The 18,583-nt window shown below is 41.3% G+C and overlaps 1 protein-coding gene across 3 annotated transcripts in view; it reads right to left on the bottom strand.

Annotated features, from left to right (window-relative positions):
- The window catches only part of LOC137545769 (fidgetin-like protein 2), a 140,826-nt gene that overhangs the window by 35,581 nt on the left and 86,662 nt on the right, over positions 1-18,583 (bottom strand). The window lies entirely within an intron of this gene.

Raw genomic sequence — 18,583 nt, 5'->3', positions numbered from 1 at the left:
GGGGGCGAGGCTTAAAGAGGAACTTCAGCCTAAACAAACATACTGTCATTAAGTTACATTAGTTATGTTAATTAAATAGATAGGTAATATAATCTCTTACCCACCCTGTTTTAAAATAACAGGCAAATGTTTGTGATTTCATGAGGGCAGCCATCTTTTTGGATGAAAGGAGGTAACAGGGAGCATGAGACCCAGTTCCAACTTTCCTGTATTCTGATCACCCCTCCCAGCTGCATGTGCTAGGCAATGAGAACAACAACATCAGAAATCCCATCATGCTTTGCACAGCATCAGGGGAAAATACCCGGGCAGGTGTAGCTTAGCTTCTGTGCAGCTAAAATTGAGGCTTGGGTAAGAAAAACAAAGTTCTGATGCTGTGACTCTGTTAAAGAAATACTAAGCCTTTTCAGAGCTGCCGAGTAGATTTTTAGTCTGGAGTTTCACTTTAATGAATCCTTCACTGTTAGAAAGTGACGGGCTCCTTCTGAAGGAAGCTGAGTAACCTACATGTTTGTTTTGGGGATTTTAGAGGAAAAACAGCTATTTCACCATTCAACTCTATGGTCAGTTTTCACTATATGCACACAGCAGGTGTCCTGGATCCACACACAGGGTTGTGTTTATTTATGGCAGTCAGGGTGTAGGGCTGTAGTTATACATTTATAGAACAGATTAATGGAATCAATCCATTTTTGGGGAATTACCCCCCACTGGGTTGCATATTCTGACAGGGAGTAGTTCATAGGCATGATAATTAGGAGAATAACAGTGTGCATAAGGGGCAGCACTAAATGACAATACACCATACTATTACTACTTTCTGTGTGGTTTAGGCAATAGCAGCCAAGCCAGAAAAACAGGAACTATTTATAGAGCAAAAGTTTTTCAAGAAAAATAATAAAAGGCTAGTTTCTTCCATAACATTACACGTCTCGTAAATGGTGCCATGTGACAAACCTCTGCATGAGGACTTTCCCTTCACAATTTAAATGTTCACTAAAGTGTACCCGAGTCGACATGTGAGATGATGAGATAATCATGTGTATGTACAGTTAAAAACCTATTAATAACCAGGCTGTTTTACTTGTTTTATTTTTCTGACTGAAAGAGTCAATTTTTAGGCTTGCAAGTGACAGCTTCTGTCTTGTCGGTACCTTGTTGGAAATATAGTAAACATCACTGATAGGAAAATTACAGCCATAAAAGTTTTCCTGGCAAAATACAACTTCTGAAAGCAGGGGAGATAGAAAAAGGTCAATAGTTCATGCATTTTTTATTTAGGGTCACTTAATAGGCTGCCACTGAGCAGAGACAATAAATTATTAATTATACTTTGTAAATCTTTAAATATAAAATTAAACCATGCTTAACTAAAAAATAAAAATAATGATATATTTTTTGGAGAAGGAGGATAAATACAATTGTTTATGTCATAAGTTTATTTTCACCTCGGGTCCACTTTAAGGATGTAGCTTAATTTACATCCAGGCTGCTTGACATTTGTGTGCCATTTGTGATAATAGGATAGTAAGTGTAGTTCCCCTATTCTAGAGCTAAGTATAGACAATTAATTACCGTATCTACTTATAGGAGCATGCACCTTTTAAGCCATTAGCCATCATGCCCATCTGTGTATTTACACATGTCTGTCCACACTGTGTTGCCCTATGAATGATAACACAGCCAGTAAAGTACAACAAATATGACAAAGATTTGATTAGAGAGAGCACGCGTGGCTTATTTGCTGAGGCAGAACAACATTTCAATCTTGTGTCAGGACTGAATTCATGTTTCCCCTTGGGTGTCATATTCTCTAGTATAACGAAGTGAGCCTGTAGCATGAAGAGCCCGGCCAGCGTTTAAGAAATCATTTCTGTAACCAGAGATCTGGAATTTGGATACAAGCCTGCATGAAGGAACAGCCCCACTATCAGGGCTACCACTCAGCAAAACCAAAAATAGTGCTCTGTTGCATCAGGGCAATCGTTACTTTACAAAATACACTTACAGAGAAGACAGCAACGTTTCTAATACATTTAGGGCTTGTTTCCACCTAGGGCGTTTTCGCTGTTTTTTCAGCGCCGGCGATTTTCAAAATTGCCTTAAAAGCGCTTGTACAATGATTCCTTATGGAACAGTTCATATCAGCGCGTTGCGTCTGCTTTCCACTGACCAAAACGCTGCCTGTACCATTTTCAGGGCGATTTTGCAACAATGGAAGGTATAGGAAAAGTGCAAAATGCTCAAAAATTGCTGTATGCAGAGGTTTCGTTTGCGCTTTTGAGAATAAATACATTCTATTTATTGTTTTCCGGGTCAAAGAGTTCACTTTCTGAGTTGCATCAGGAAGTGAAAAGAGAAATCGCTCTGCAAAAGAGCTTTGACAAAGCATTTTACACAACATCATAGCGCGCAGGTAAGCACCAGGAGGGGGGGAAAAATTGCGCACAAAATCGCAAAACGCGGCCATCAGCAATTTCAATTTTAGTGAACAAAGCCTTACGTCCCTTCGCAGGTGCAGTTTTCAGTTAACTGGAGAATTACTTCAACTTTGCAAGAAATGTTCTGTTTCCACTTGTAACAATGGTTGGATGGCGGACAGCTGGCTCATATTTTCAGTTTGTGCCAAGACAACAGATTGCCCAGTTTGGCTTTTACCTAACCCAAGCAGTCTGGATGATAATAATAATTCCAATATTTCTCTAGAGCGCACTTCGTAGCAGTGTTAGGGAGTCTTGCCCAATAACTCCTACTGAATAGGTGCTAGCTTACTAAACAGGAAGATGTCAGAGGCAGAGCCCTTAACCAGTACACTATCCAGCCACTGGATGTATTTAGCAAACGCAACTCAGCATTGAAGAGGTCCTTCTACTCTCCTATATTCTGAATATAAAAAAACAAATTATATGTTTATGGAAAAGTTTTAAAGAGGCACCGTAGTGACATATAGTAGAATGCAGCAAATGATTCAAAATACCCACATTTATGTTAATTTTTGAGGTTTCAGCATCAGCCATGTCCTCCCAGAATTAAGCCCCCAGAGCCTTCTGGGAGTCCAGGTATTATTTTATACTGGCTTTGGAACTTTCAGTAAACACACATTCCGAGGGAACTGAACCTGACAGGAGTATGTTGCCACATGTGTTAAGTTTCAGAATTTAAATCAGGGAGATGACAAATCTTACAATGGGCAAACACTAACTAAATCATTTATAAAGTAATACTGTAAAAAATACACAATTTTATTCATTGTTATTTTCGGTACAGTTCCTCTTTCAAACAATCTAGAATAAGTGGATACAAATAGGTAGCCTTACATAAACATAGCCACTGCCATACGGAACTGGCTGTGACATCTTCTAATATCCTGAGCTGCAGCTGTGGGCTCCGACTCTCAAACACCTCAGGGTTTCAGGATTAGGCTTCTTTCACATCTGACAATGCATGCAGGAGACTGTCCTTGGACCTGGTAGTTGGTTGGCCAAGCAAGCTTAGGGAAATCTACATAGATTTGGTAAGATTGTACAATCAAGATTGTATCATTGATATGCACCTTTAGTAAAATAGGTATGCTAGACTTTCATGATTATAGACTGCAGGAAGAAATTAAAGGGGTGTTTTAGCACAGGAGATGTACAGTGAAACCCATCCGTGTTTACTTCAAACATCCAGTCATGTGCAGGGCATAAAAAAAAAGAAAAAAAAAAAGGTTGCCCTCACAGTGAATACAGCTTTATTTCACATTAGCAAATCATAACATGAAAGTCTATTGTATTCAATCAGTCCTGATTGACTTTCTGTGAGGAAAGTACAGATACATATACACCCTTGGCTTTCATTGTTGGAGATATTTGTTCAGAATGCCATTTCCAGATCTGTACACAAATGCAATTTTGATTGGCCAATTTTACCACGTCTATGTAGTATGAGAGCTTACCTGCAAAATCTGTTCGTAGAATTTAAAATCTATTGGCTCACATACTACATGGAGGTGATAACATAGGTCAGTGATTGGCCAATCAAAATTGCAGATCTGTGTGCACTCTAAACCTGAAATAAGTACTATTCTTCCCCCCATAGGGTATCATTCGCTCGTTCCTCCCCACCCCCAAGTAAAAGGACAAACTGGCTGCAGCTGAGGGGTGTGTCTGTACATCGGTCATTTCATACATTGCCAATCATCTCATGAACATTTTAGGCATGCATCTCATGGCACAGCTATGAATCCAAGCCTGAGTATGCACTGAGAAATATGGCCATTTCCTAGGTACATTCACATTGTTGTAAATTATATGTAGAAGGTTTTCAAATATTAACATACACTGTTACATGTACTAGCTCTCTGTCAAGTAAATTGAAAATGCAGGCTATAGTTCCAAAAACCTCCTAAAAGTACTAAAATGGTAACAAAAGTCCATTAACCATTTCTCAAACATGAAAAAGCTATTATTCCCCTAGCAGGACACACAACCCTTTAATTCCCATAGCAGGACTCTAACCTGAAACCCGCGCTGCCCATGTCCACTCTGTCCACTCATATATCAAATGTGGAGCAGCTGGACATTACTAGGAAACAGAGAGCAGCCAACAGGCCATTCTCCATCTGTGCACTTCCACGAGCCATGGTGCAGGGATGGGAAAATGAATATGTATCAGTTCGGGCTGAAGACAGCTGAGCATCCCCCATCTGTTCACTCTAACGGGAAAGGGAAGGAGGGGGGTGACAGGGAGACCAGCATCGCTCATGGCTTCCAATGCTGACTGTTACAGAACTGCTTTAATTGTAACTCCGTGTCCCACTGCTGAGCCCACCCCAGGCTTTGTGTTTGCCTTTCTGTATTTTTATCATCACCTGCAATGAGGCTGTCCTTTGTTGCCTGGTAACTAAGCAAATTGTTCATCATTTCAAGTTTGCATTTTCTGCTTATTAGATTGATTTTCAGAACTCTGCAACTTTATCATGAATAAGTAGCAAGCCTTCTCTCCTTAAATAGGCTGCATAATGGGCTCAGCATGGGTTTAGATGTGTGTCACTCTTAAAGGGAACTTAAAGAGAGAGGCATATGGAGGCTGCCATCTTCATTCACTTATAAACAATGCCAGTTGCCTGGCTGTCCTGCTGAGCTTTACTTGTCTTTGAGTCGCACACCTGCAACAAGCGTGCAGCTAGTGGAGTCAGACCAGAGTCAGGCATCTGACCTGCATGCTCATTCTGGCCCAGTAACTTACAGCAGAAGAGGCAGAGGATCAGTACAGAAGTCCTACAACTGGCATTGTTATCAAGAGGGCAGCCTCCCTATTCTTCTCACTTCAGGTTCAATTTAAAGAGAACCCGAGGTGGGTTTGAAGAATATTATCTGCATACAGAGGCTGGATCTGCCTATACAGCCCAGCCTCTGTTGCTATCCCAAACCCCCCTAAGGTCCCCCTGCACTCTGCAATCCCTCATAAATCACAGCCATGCTGCTGACAAACAGCTTGTCAAAGCTGGCTGTGTTTATCTCTATAGTGTCAGTCTGCTGCTCTCCCCGCCTCCTGCAGAACTCCTGTCCCCGCCTGCCTCCCTTCCCTCCCTGCTGATTGGAGGGAAGGGATGGGGGCAGGGACCGGAGCTATGCAGGAGGCGGGGGAGCAGCTGAGACTGACACTACAGATGTAAACACAGCCTCACAGCACGGCTGTGATTCATGAGGGATTGCAGAGTGCAGGGGGACCTTAGTGGGGTTTGGGATAGCAACAGAGGCTGGGCTGTATAGGCAGATCCAGCCTCTGTTTGCAGATAACATTCTTTAAGCCCACCTCGGGTTCTCTTTAAAGGACCACTATTGTTAAAAAAATTTTTAAAATGCATGTGTATGCATATATACAAAATAAAAATGAGTAAAATGTACTATACATTTCTTTATTCCTATGTCACTGTCACTTACAACAGCTTGTAAAACTCTGATCTATCTGACAGGTTTTGGACTAGTCTATCTACTAAATGGGGGGTTCTCAGGGTTTTCTTTATTTTTAAAGCAATTTCTGAATTGCATTTGCCAAAATAGTGCACAAGCGAGCAGGGAGGCTGGCTTACATCTCTGTATAGATCTTTTCCAGGGAGTGCCTTTGTAAAGAAAAAAGGAGATACTGAGAATTCCTCATGAGAAGATGGACTAGTAAACCTGTCAATTCTGCCATATTTTTACTGGCTACTGCAAGAGACAGCAACATAAGATAAAAGTAAATTATAGTGTGTTTTACTCTGGGAGTAATGTGCTTCTTATACACATGTATTTCACATTTTACAATTTTTTCGTGATAGCGGTCCTTTAAAAAAGGAAGACAGCTTCTACGCTTATCCCTGCAATTTCTGGCCCACAGTTTTCTACTGCATAAGTGATTTTCAATTTCTAGTGGGTCCCAGCCCTCAGTGTTCAGAAAGGTGAGATTGTATAATGGTTAAGGGCTCTGCCTCTGACACAGGAGACCAAGGTTTGGATCTCAGCTCTGCCTGTTCAGTAATCCAGCACCTATTCAGTAGGAGACCTTAGGCAAGTTTATATAACACTGCTACTGCCTATAGAGCGCGCCCTAGTGGCTGCAGCTCTGGCGCTTTGAGTCCACCAGGAGAAAAGCGCAATATAAATGTTATCTGTCTTGTCTTGTAAAACAAAAAAGACATAATACTCATATGTATTTGTGAATTTTACAAGGTAACTAAAGTACCCCTGTATCATTATAAAAATAAAAAGTTTGGATAGTCCAGAGACTTCTAGCATCTTCTTACACCCCACCTTCCAGCGCAGGGGCCCTCTACACTTGTTCTACTGAAGTGGAATACGTCCATCCGTGGATGAGGGCATTTGTGGACTCCATACTCGCGCACGCTCAGTCAGGATACAATCATTTACGGCCGGGAGAACAGCAGTTTGCTTTTTTTCTGCATGAAAGTTTCCGAATTCAATAAACTGCGCCACAATCGAAAAAAAAAACCCAACTGATTGCAGAAAATCTCAGGTGGAAACGCAAATTAAGAACGAATGCACATCGCCACAAATCAGCAGTAATGCCTGCAAATACACTGACGTGAGTGTGCTCCCAGCCTTATGCAGCCGCTGCTGGAATGGTTGGGGGTAAGAAGATACAAGAAATCTCTGGACTATCCAAAGTCTTTCCGCTACTGAGGTAAGTACCGGTATCTAACTTTTTATTTTTATAACACTCCAGGGCTACATTAAGAATACAGTAGCAGAATTATTAATAATGGGGTGCTTTGCACAGGAATTTAAGGTTTAAATTCCCACTGGGGCTGTTTTGAGAGAAGTTTTTGTTATAGAATATTTATGTTTATGTTGTACAGCTGCACCACTTTCTCCACACAATTCACATAGGTTGGACTAGCACTAGCTGATGGGATGCAAAGAATTCTAACTTCAATGCAGATGCAATGCAGATTGGTCCTGTTTAGCCCCTTATGGTGGCCACTAATGATCCAACCTTTTTCATCCAATCTTACCATTTCTATGTAATATAAGGGAACTGCCTAAATTATCCATTCAATGTATTTACTCAATTTACCCTTATACTACCTAGATTTGTTAAGATTGGATGAAAAAGATTGGATCATTAGTGGCCACCATTAGACACTCCTAGGAGTTCTGGTTCACCATAAGCTTGTTGGGCAATCTGCAACTTTGAAAATAAAGAAAACCCTAAGGTTTCCCTAGGTCATGATGGACTAGTCCAAAACTTGTCAAATCCATCAGATCAGGGCAGTTTCTAGGCTAAATTGCACCCAGGGCGAGGGTGTAAAAAGTATACAGTATGCAGCAGCTGGGAAGAACGGGCATAGCTTAACAACATACCTTCCGCGACCCCCCCACGCAGCCTCTGTCTTCTTACATACTTTCAGGCATCCATCACGTTGGTAAGCGCCCCCTGCTGGGATGACATGTGTTTACATCATCACAGGGGGCGCGGTTATCAATGCGACGAGCGCCTGGGACAGGATGAAGATAGAGGATGAGTGCAGGGATCGGGGAAGGTGAGTTGTTAAGCTATATACTCTCTACCTCGTCACTGCACCTCCCTCCCTAACGGTCCCACTGTTCGCACACCCATAGAAATGGTCCTGCATCAGATTTGCAATGCCTGTTGAAAGTGACAGGATGATAGGATAATAGTAATTTACAGTGAATTTAAGGCCTCCATCTGCATGATTTAGCCATGCTTTTGGAAACACAATGTGGATTGCAGGCACATCAGAAGGTGCAGAGACAGCATTGGCTGATGTTTCCATCTATGCTTTGCGATACACCACAGAAACAAAAAGCTTGGTTGCATGCATTTTGGTGCATTTGTATTGTGATGCCTTTCATTCATGATGGATGTAACTGCAATCGCACTGAGGAAAGTCACAGAGCAACCCAATGCCAAGCGTCGCAGTGGCTTTTTGGCGGGAAATATGTACTTATATGTGTACACATGTAATTTAAATTTTACAATTTTCCACAATAGTGTTCCTTTAACTATAAGCAATATTTGGCATACATGTTCTGTACTGAATTTATCAGCACTACAAGAAAAATGTTACACTGCATTAAATACTAAAACCAGCAATGCTAGCTTATTTTTCCCCTAAAGCAGAAGGTATTAAAGAGAATCTGTATTGTTAAAATCGCACAAAAGTAATCATACCAGTGCGTTAGGGGACATCTCCTATTCCCCGCTGTCACAATTTCGCCGCTCCCCGCCGCATTAAAAGTGGTTAAAAACAGTTTTAAAAAGTTTGTTTATAAACAAACAAAATGGCCACCAAAACAGGAAGTAGGTTGATGTACAGTATGTCCACACATAGAAAATACATCCATACACAAGCAGGCTGTATACACCCTTCCTTTTGAATCTCAAGAGATCATTTGTGTGTTTCTTTCCCCCTGCATCTCTTATGCACTGAAGTTTCAGGCTGCTCATTTCTTTCTTGCAAACAGCTTTGTCCTTGTCTAATTCCTCACTATGTGAAAGCCCAGCCAGCTCAGAGGACGATTTATCCAGCTTGTAAAAGATAAGAGAGAAGCTGCTCTAATCTAAATAATACACAGGCAGTGTGCATAGAGGGGCCTGGAAGGGGGAGTTCATAGCAGAACCACAACACTGAAGAACTTGGCAGCCTTCCAGACACAGGCCGACAAGTCTGACAGGGGAAAGATACATTGATTTATTACAGAGACTGTGATAGCAGAAAGTGCTGCAGTAAGCCAGAACACATTAGAATAGCTTTTGGAACTTGAAGGATGATAAAAAACAGGATGAAATTTTTGTTACGGAGTCTCTTTAAGCTGCCTGTGAGCAAGATGTCTTGTGACTCTGTAAATAATCGATTGCTATATCCCAGAAAGCTAGTTATACATCCATAACTACTGGTGCACATAATGCCTATAGCTTATACATTTTACAGAGCCGCACTGTACAACTTGGAGTTAGCTGTTTCAGCCTGTGTTGGTCTTCATCACTGCAAGGTTTGGATGGATATAGTTCTGTGATAGGATCGTAATGTACAGGTGTAACAGGATTCCCAGTTAAGTAATGAAAAATCAGAACCACCACAATCTTTGTTGAGGGCTGAAGGGAAGCAAAAAGCCCCATTAGTGAATAATCAAAACCTCCAGTAGAATGCCCTGTTACAGTCAACTGCAGCAGACCTTATAATGCCCAACAACGGCGTCACATGCCGCTGATGGATTTCCCATAATGTGAAATAAATAAATGCGTAATCCAGCTGTAAGAGTGCGACACCTTCCTTCACTGTAGCCTGGCGGGGGTGGGGAGGAAGGCGCAAAATACCATGGGAACATATCACCCTTGGAATCTCAGGGACATAAAAGAAGCCAGTCAGTGATTCATTCTCTGAGATTCTGTAGTTATTTATAAAAGATGGAGTGCCTGTAACTGCAGCAAGAGGACGGTTACAGCTGGCTGAAGCATGAGCTCGCTGCAGAATGAAGCAGGCCAGGAATAATGTCCAGTGTTTGATGCAGGGCTAAGAGCAGCATTCATTGATCCTTTGCTATTTTAGTCATGCTCTGAAATGCTCTGGATGGAAATTCCAATGTTTCCCATTCTGGCTTCATGTGGTATTTCAATGATTCTCCCTCGGAGAGAAGCTTTGTGTCAATGGGGGCCTTATGGACCCCATCAAGGGATTAGCTGCTCGTAACTTTACTACTACACAGTGACATGGCTGTAAAAGTCAGTGTGAAGGGGATGAGGAATGTCCTACATTTAAGAAACAAGTATAACTGGAATGCAGAATATGTACATAACATATGGCAAATTCCTTTACCACATCCACATAGAGGAGTGCGCACTCTGCTGGGTGACCCCTACAGGCCCTTATTATAACAACAAATGGAAAGATCTGCCCAGAGCTAAAACTGCATTTTCTTCCCCAGTTTATGGTCTGGAAAGGACAGGGCATCTAAAACTGTCAATGACCTAACATATCCCAGACAGCCTCCCTCCTCTCACTGTGTGCAGATTTTCCAAATAAAGGGCTACTATGCACACATAGCATAGAAGGTTTTTTTACACTTCCTACTGCTGGGGCCAATTGTAAACTAGACTGAAATGTATACGCTGATCTTGTAGCTCTGAGCGGCCTGGATATCTCTAGCTATTAAAGACCACCTAAGTCCAAACGTGAACAAGACAAGTTCTGAAATCACTGGTGATGACTGTAAATTAGATGTATAACCTCTAGAAATGAACTGTTCAGCTTTATGTAGCTGTGCACGTCTTGCCTGTTTTCTTATTAGCAGAGTTTAGGTCTTATAATTGCTCACTGCTTACTTTTTGTGAATACAAATTCTTACCACATCAGGTAGACACCTGATTTCTACTGTAATTTGCAGGAATTCTGGGAAATGTAGTCTAGCATTTACTGTTTTTTCTATTTTGGTTGTCATGTGGACACACCTGACTAACCCGCCCAGCAGCATTTTTGAAAGCTGTATTTTGTAAGTAGGGCTATACCTTAAAGCACAACTAAAATGAGAAGAATATGAAGGTTGCCATATTTATTTTTTGTTAAACTATACCAGTTGTCTGGCAGCCCTGCTGACCTCTCTGTAGTAGTGACTGAATAACACCGAAACCAAGCATGCAGCTCATCTTATAAGATCTGATAATAATGTCAGAAACACCTGATCTGCTGCATGCTTGTTCAGGGGCTATGGCTTAAAGTATTAGTGGAAAAGTATCAGCAGGATAGCCAGACAACTGGCATTGCTTACAAGGAAATAAGTATGGCAGCCTCCTTGTCCCTCTCACTTCAGTTGTCCTGACAGTATACAGCCTGCCATTTCCATCTTGGTAAGTACTTTCAGTACTTGTCTATAAGAATCTGGTAGGCAATATTATATCCTGTTCCTAAGTATCCCTGTAATTGTACTGATACATGTTGAATAAAAGATTGATTGAGGTAAGCAACAATTAAAGGAGAGGTAGAACAGTGTTTGGTCAGATCTACTTTACGAGCTGATGCCATATGGTTTAACTAATTCTGTAATAAACAACTTAATTCAGAGTACAGCCAATTATTTTGCAAAGCATGCTGGGTTTACACACAGAAACTATAGTCTTCCTTGAATACCTTGAGGTACCATCTGTGACATTAAAATAAAGACTATGGCATTCCATCTCGTTTACTTGTCTAGGAGAGAGGTTTTAGGAGTGTGTACACCCTGTGGGATGCAGTCTGCAGTGGGGTGCAATATGATTTCAGAGCACCAGACCATATATGGAGTTGTCCAACTAAGTGAAAGAACAACCACTCTCAATGACAACTGACTGCCACTGGTAAATCTAAGAACTATACATACGAGATAGTTCATGTTGAGCTGATCAAAGGCAATATAAATAAAAATGTATAAATTACTTTTAATGTTGCAAATTTTCCAGTTGGCACATCAAATTCTCCCAACAGTTATAACATACAAAAGATACAAAATGCTCATGAAGACCAACAACACCGAGCTTTGCTCTATAACCTAAAAAACACGTGCTGCCTTTATTGTGTCATCTATCTTACATAGGGTATAATGTGATCCCCATGAAAACTGGCCCACCAGGAATTAAAGGGTGGTAATAAACAGTTCAGCTATTAGATCCATGCATCACCGGGCTAGGTGCTGGTAATATGCCTGAATGAAACTGACCTTGAGCAGGGTAACTCATTTCATGCTGAAGATGACAGTTACTGTAACACTACACTATCATGTGCAACATGGACATTCTTATGTAACAGACACCCACTATGCTAACATTCTAATACTCTAAAATATCACAGTAGCAATAAGATGCCAGTGCAAAATATCATCTAGAAAAAAAAATAAACCAATGGTCATATCTTCCTGCGCAGCATTTATGACGAGCAAAGGAGGCTTGCTGGCAATTACTTATCTTACGCTAGATGCTGAAAATTGTCATAGTTAATCAGAAATGTTACAGGCCTCTTGGACCGGAGGACCATCGCCGTAACAGCCCAAGTACCAGCTGCTATTTTTCCCAGATAATTTATTTCAGTCTTTACAGTGAGTTCTATTGGGAACTAAAAAAATACTACGTGATAAGCCAGTGCACAGCACTTGCAAATAAGTAACTGAACTAAACATGCCACTCACCTACCGTATGTAAAAATCTATAATATTAACTCAAAATCTTATTCAGCATTTGCAGTGCATTGAAAAACACCACAATACCAAATCCCTCCAGGTTTCACAGTATGAAAGTCTTTAAAACCAAGTTATCTGACCCAACAAAACAGGTATAATATAGAATCGCACCAATAAAGGACCACTAGCACGAATAATTGCAAAAGTTTAAAATATATGAAAACACATTTCTAAAAAGTACAGGATAAAATGTGGTATGAATTACTTTTCTCCTGTATTGTTGTCACTTACAGAAGGGAGTAGAAGGGAGTAGAGATCTGACAGGTTTTGGACTAACCCATCTACTCATTGGTGATTCTCAGCGCTTTCTTTACTTTAAATAGCACTTAGTGAATAGCAATCCCAGTCCAACTGCCTGAATAGTATGCAAACAGGAGGTGGGATGGGGGGGGGGGGGGGGACCTGCATCTTTATATATGACATTTTTGTAAAGAATAGATGAAATATTGAGAATCCCCCATGAAGAGATGGACTCATCAAAAACCTGCTTATGTGTATGTGTTTACATGCATTTTAAGTTTTACATTTTTTCGCGATAGTGGTCCTTTTATATAGAGCGCAGCCATTTATTTTACAAAGCATGCTGGGCTTACACACAAACTATGGTCTTTCTTGAATACCTTGAGGTACCATCTGTAACATTAAAATAAAGACTATGGCATTCCTCTGGTTTACATGTCTGGGGGGAGGTTTCAGGATGGTGTACACCCTGAGGGATGCAGGCTGCAGAGGGGAGTAATAGGATTTCAGAGCACCAGACCATAAATGGAGTTTTCCAATTCAGGTTAAGAACGTTCCATTTGCGAGGAAAACTGGCCACCAAAATCTTTTTGAAAAAAAAAAATGAATAGATCATAGATCTTCAAAGACACTTCAGACACAAATATATCTAAAGAATTAAAATGTTTCTGATTTGGGTGGAAGTCAAAACACCAGACCCTTCTCAGGTTCCACACTATTTGAATTTAAAAATGTGTATTTGTGGACATGAGCTTTAATGCTTGTAGTTTCAAGGGATGAGGAAAGGGCAGGTTAAAAATTCTGATTTAAACTGCTCAAGTTGCTGAATCTGAGTTCAGGTAGAAATAATATTAATATTAATGTCAAAAAATTCATAATCTTCCCACCCACTTTGTCTAGCCCTCTTCCCAGCATCTGTATTGTTTTCAACAATATGCCCATACCAGCTGCCACCCTCGACTCAGCACTCTCCTTTACATCCAGAATGTCTGCAGGTCCTGCCACCTCAAAATGTCACTCCTACCTAATCACTGTCACTGCCAAAGTCCTAGCCCATGCTCTGGTCATCTCCTGTCTGGACTACAGCAATGCCCTCCTATCTGAGCTTCCCAATAGCAGACTCTGACCCCTGCCAGGCTAACTTGCTTCTACCACTGCTCCTCTTCAACTGCAACACTTCACAAGTCCCTTCACTGGCTCCCAGTCCCACTCAGAATTAAATTCAAACTGTTTGCAATGCATAAAAACCAATCCACCATACCTCCCCTTTATACATCTCGGTTCTTATCCACAGATACTCCCTAACATGATCTCTGCTCCTCCAGCACGCTGATATCCACTCTTCGTATCACTTGCGAGGCTCCAGGACTTCTCTAGAGCAGCCTCTATTTTTACTACTCCCTCCATCAGGCTTGACCCACCTTCAATTAATTAAAGCAAGCCTTAAAGTGGGTCCGAGATAAACTTTTACTCATTGCATAATTGTGTTCCTTACATATGGTTTATAGGGCATTCCTCAAGCCAAATACTTTTTTTTATGGTTTTAATACCCCAATTCCCTATAAACGAAACAAGCCTCACCCACAGCTCCTCCAGCGCCTAGGCACTCTGAGACCCATGTAGTAAGGGCTTACGGGAGCTCAGTCTGGGCAGGAGGTGGAGGTTACTAGCCAAAGATTTCAGAGGCAGAAGGGAGGAGGAGAGGGGAGTGAAGTTTTCACAGCCTGAGGGCTGGAGATCCAGTGTGTAATGAACAGAAGCAAAACATGGCTGCTGTCATCGTATCACAGGAAGAAATAATCATCTACTGTTTGCATCTAGATTTTCTGTGCAAACTATATAAACTTTAGATAAGGTATATATACAAGTTTCTTCCTATAGTTAGTTTTTCATCTCTGATCCGCTTCTTCAATGCTTACCTGCCATTATCACAACTCTATCCCTCTCCCTTGGACTTACAAACTACCCCCCCCCCCCTTTACGTGTCCCTCTTCCACACCCTTAGATTATCAGCCTATTTGTCAGGGCCCTCCTCCCCTTGTGCTCTTCTCCCCCACTATATGGACTCAGTGACTTGTCTGCTATACTTATCTCTACATTGTTCGCTATTTGGTGTACCATTGTTGTACGCTATAATGTTCCTGTATAGCATTGTTTGATGCGCTAACGTCTCCCCTATCTATTGTACAGCACTGCATAACACGGCAGCACTTTATACAAGTTTATCAATAGTAATAGGAAGATTGCTGAAGTGAAAGAGCATGTAAAGTACGTGTTAGCATAGGCAGGAGAGGGCCCTATTTCCCTATTTCTTCTCAAGTACACTCCAGTGATGTTCAGCTATAGGCTCCCACTACAGCAATCATATGGCAGCATGGCATTTTCTACTGGTTATGTCTTCTTGGAAGAGCTCTGCTCACTGGCAATGTACATATTCCTGTCTTCAGACTAGAACTACAGCAGATATCCATAGATGCAATCTTGTTTACACTATGCTGTTCACACCCATGTTACAGAATGAGCCAATATGAATTCTTATTAAAGTGGACCTGAACTTTTTCACAGGACAAGAGGAAAACAGAGAAATGCACCCCGAATGTGTTTAGAGAGTTTAGCCTGTCTAATTCCCCCTCATCTGTCACTAATTACAAGTGTAATTTGATCTCTCAGCTGTGTCATCTCAGGAATCTCAGCAGAGCAGCTAATTTGTAAACACAGGATGTAAATCCTATGTCTGCTTCCATGAAAGCAGGAAGTAGACACCGATTCATTGCAGGGTTTCTATCAGCTATAACAGACATGTTTTTCTTTTAAGCTGTTGTTCTAGTTTTTCAATGGTGTATTGGTTTAACATAGCAAAACCTACTGTTGGCTGTAGATCATAATCTATCACTCCTATTTGCAAACAGATTTCACTGAAGCTGTAAATTGCACCCATAACATAGTTTAGGGGCCATTACCTCTTCAACTATAGTCATTTTTCTTTCGTTTCAAGGGTGTTTATTGTATGTAAGAAACAAGTTCACAAGGTAGCGTACAAACATTCTTAGTATATCCCCCATAGGGGAGTTCTTAACAAATAGCAGTAATGGGTGAATATAAAAGTGAAACATTCTTATATAATTAAGAACTTAATTTCTTACCTCCTATGTCATCTAGAGTAATCTAATAAATGAAAACAATAATCCCAAATAGTTTTATGTTTTTTTAGACTAAAAGAAAAGGGGGGAGAAAAGATGGAGAGAAAGATTGGGTAGGAAGGGTGGGTAGGGGGAGGAGGTGATACAAGAAAGGACCCATGAGTGGGGGTACCACAACATGCCAATGGGTACCCTTCAGGGGTTAAAAAGAGGAGAGGGGGAGAAAGAAAAGGAGAAAGAAAGAAGAAAGAATGGATGTCTACAGCGATGGGGTAAAACTCCTGCAGAGCTGTAGACATCTGTAGTGCTTATGAAGCTTAATCCGGTCCGCCAGCACCACTCCCCCCCCACTTATACATAGCTGTGACAACATTCACCCCACAAAAAATGTATATATGTCATAATGTAGACCCTGTGCCAAAAGGTTGCATTACAATGTTCACTTTAAAAAGAATGAAGAGTGTATTCGAGTCCTAAGTTATCCTGAAGTTCGATCCAAGGAGTCCAAGTTGCGAAGAAATAGTCCACCTTATCGTGGACTTTGGCAAGTATATGCTCAGACAACATCACTTTATTGAGCGCATCAAACACATGATTAGGATTGAGAGACCTGGCCTTCCAATTATAAGCGATATGTCTCCTCGCCAATGCCATAACATGGTGTAGAAGCTTATTCGCAATGTTGGAAAGATTACTGGGTCTGTTACCTAGCAGGGCGACCGATGGGTCGAGAGACAACTGTATATTAAATATGAGAGAGATGCGACCCCAAATAGTCCTCCAGAAAGCCTTGGCCCGTGGGCATTGCCACCACATGTGCCAGAGAGTTCCCTTCTGTCCGCAGCCTCTTGGACACAGATCCGTTTGGTCAGGGCAAATTGCGTGCATTCTTGCTGGCGGGAAATAAACCCGGTGTAAAAGCTTTAAAGAAGTCTCTATCGAGGAATAGAAGAGACTGTTCTTGAGGAGTGTAGAGCAGCAATGGCTCCATCTCTCCGCGGACATAGTTCTACCGGAATCGTGTTCCCAGGCGATCTGGAATTTAGTTTTCTCTTCAGTTACCTCTTTTTTTAACAGAATATAAATGTCTGAAATTAAACCCTTGTCTAGCGGACCGTTTCTGCATCTTATCTCGAATGGTGTGTACACCATCATTTCTTTGCTGTTATCAATAGTGGCCAAGTACTTAAAGATTTGTGAGGCTCTCGGGTACTCTACCGGGGGCACATCTCTCTCAGAATAGAATTGACTCAAGTTCATCAATCGAAAAGCCTTAGTATACTTTCCCAAAGAGACCAGCCCCTTTGCGATCCACCATCTATAAAGGTTAGGGCGTAACCCCGGGGGGAAGTCAGGACTCCCAATTATCTGAGACATTAGACTAGTTCTAAGTTTTAAGTTGTATATATACCTTAGTTTAATCCATAGTCTGAGGGAATGGGCCAAAATAGGTGATGAGTTTTAACGGGATTTTGGATGCCCACATCAGACCCTGAGCTAGGAAAGGGGAGACCAGTGATGATTCCAGCTCTACCCACATAGGAGCCATGCTGCCATTGTTAACTAGAGCTAACTGTGCAAGCCTGGCTGCCCTGTAGTAGTCCAGTAGTATAGGGAGGTTGAGGCCTCCTGATTCCTTGGGCTTGGCCAACGAAAGATATTTAATCTTGGCCTTTCTTTTGGACCAGATGAATTGATTGATTTGCTTTTGGAGTTTGGACAGGTGTGAGGTGTTAATTGGGATGGGAAGGACTCTGAACAAATAGAGGATTCTTGGGAGTAGTGTCATTTTAATCTAATGTGTTTTACCTAATAGGGACAAAGGGAATTTAGACCAATTATTTAGATCCGAGGATAGTTTCCTATATAGCGCAGGGAAGTTTACGTCATATAATTTAGTGGGATTCATTGGGAGGTTGATTCCCAGATATTTAATGTAATTGGGTTGGTATTGTAGGCCGAGAGAGACAGCTAGGTTCTTAACCTCGATTGGAGGTAACTGTGAGACCATGAGTTCAGATTTGTCTATGTTTAGATTAAAACCCGAGTATTCAGAAAAGTCCCTGATTATTTGAAGGAGATTGGGGATGGAGGTATGTGCAGAGGATAAGGTCAGGAGGATGTCGTCTGCAAACATGTTCAGTTTGTAAGTCCTAGGTCCAATTTTTATGCCAAGAACTTCAGGTGATCTGCGAATTTTAGTGGCTAACGGCTCAATTACCAGGGCAAAAATGCCTGGGGAGAGCGGGCATCCCTGCCTCGTCCCTCTTAGGATAGGGAATCTAATCTGATTAATAGAGGGTAGTTTTAAATAAGCCGAAGGGGCCGAATATAATGTTTTGATGGCATTGAGGAAATTGCCGGAGAAACCAAATCGTTGTAGGACTGAAAGCATATAAGGCCATTTTATGCTATCGAAAGCTTTCTCCATATCTAACGATAGTATAGCTAGACTTTGTGATGTTTTAAGGCAATGATGTTGAATGTCAA

Source organism: Hyperolius riggenbachi, chromosome 2 (assembly GCF_040937935.1).
Source record: "Hyperolius riggenbachi isolate aHypRig1 chromosome 2, aHypRig1.pri, whole genome shotgun sequence".
In the NCBI taxonomy this organism is placed as follows: Eukaryota; Metazoa; Chordata; class Amphibia; order Anura; family Hyperoliidae; genus Hyperolius; species Hyperolius riggenbachi.
The sequence above is the reverse complement of the archived record's forward strand: the minus strand, read 5'-3'. Positions and strand labels throughout refer to the sequence as shown.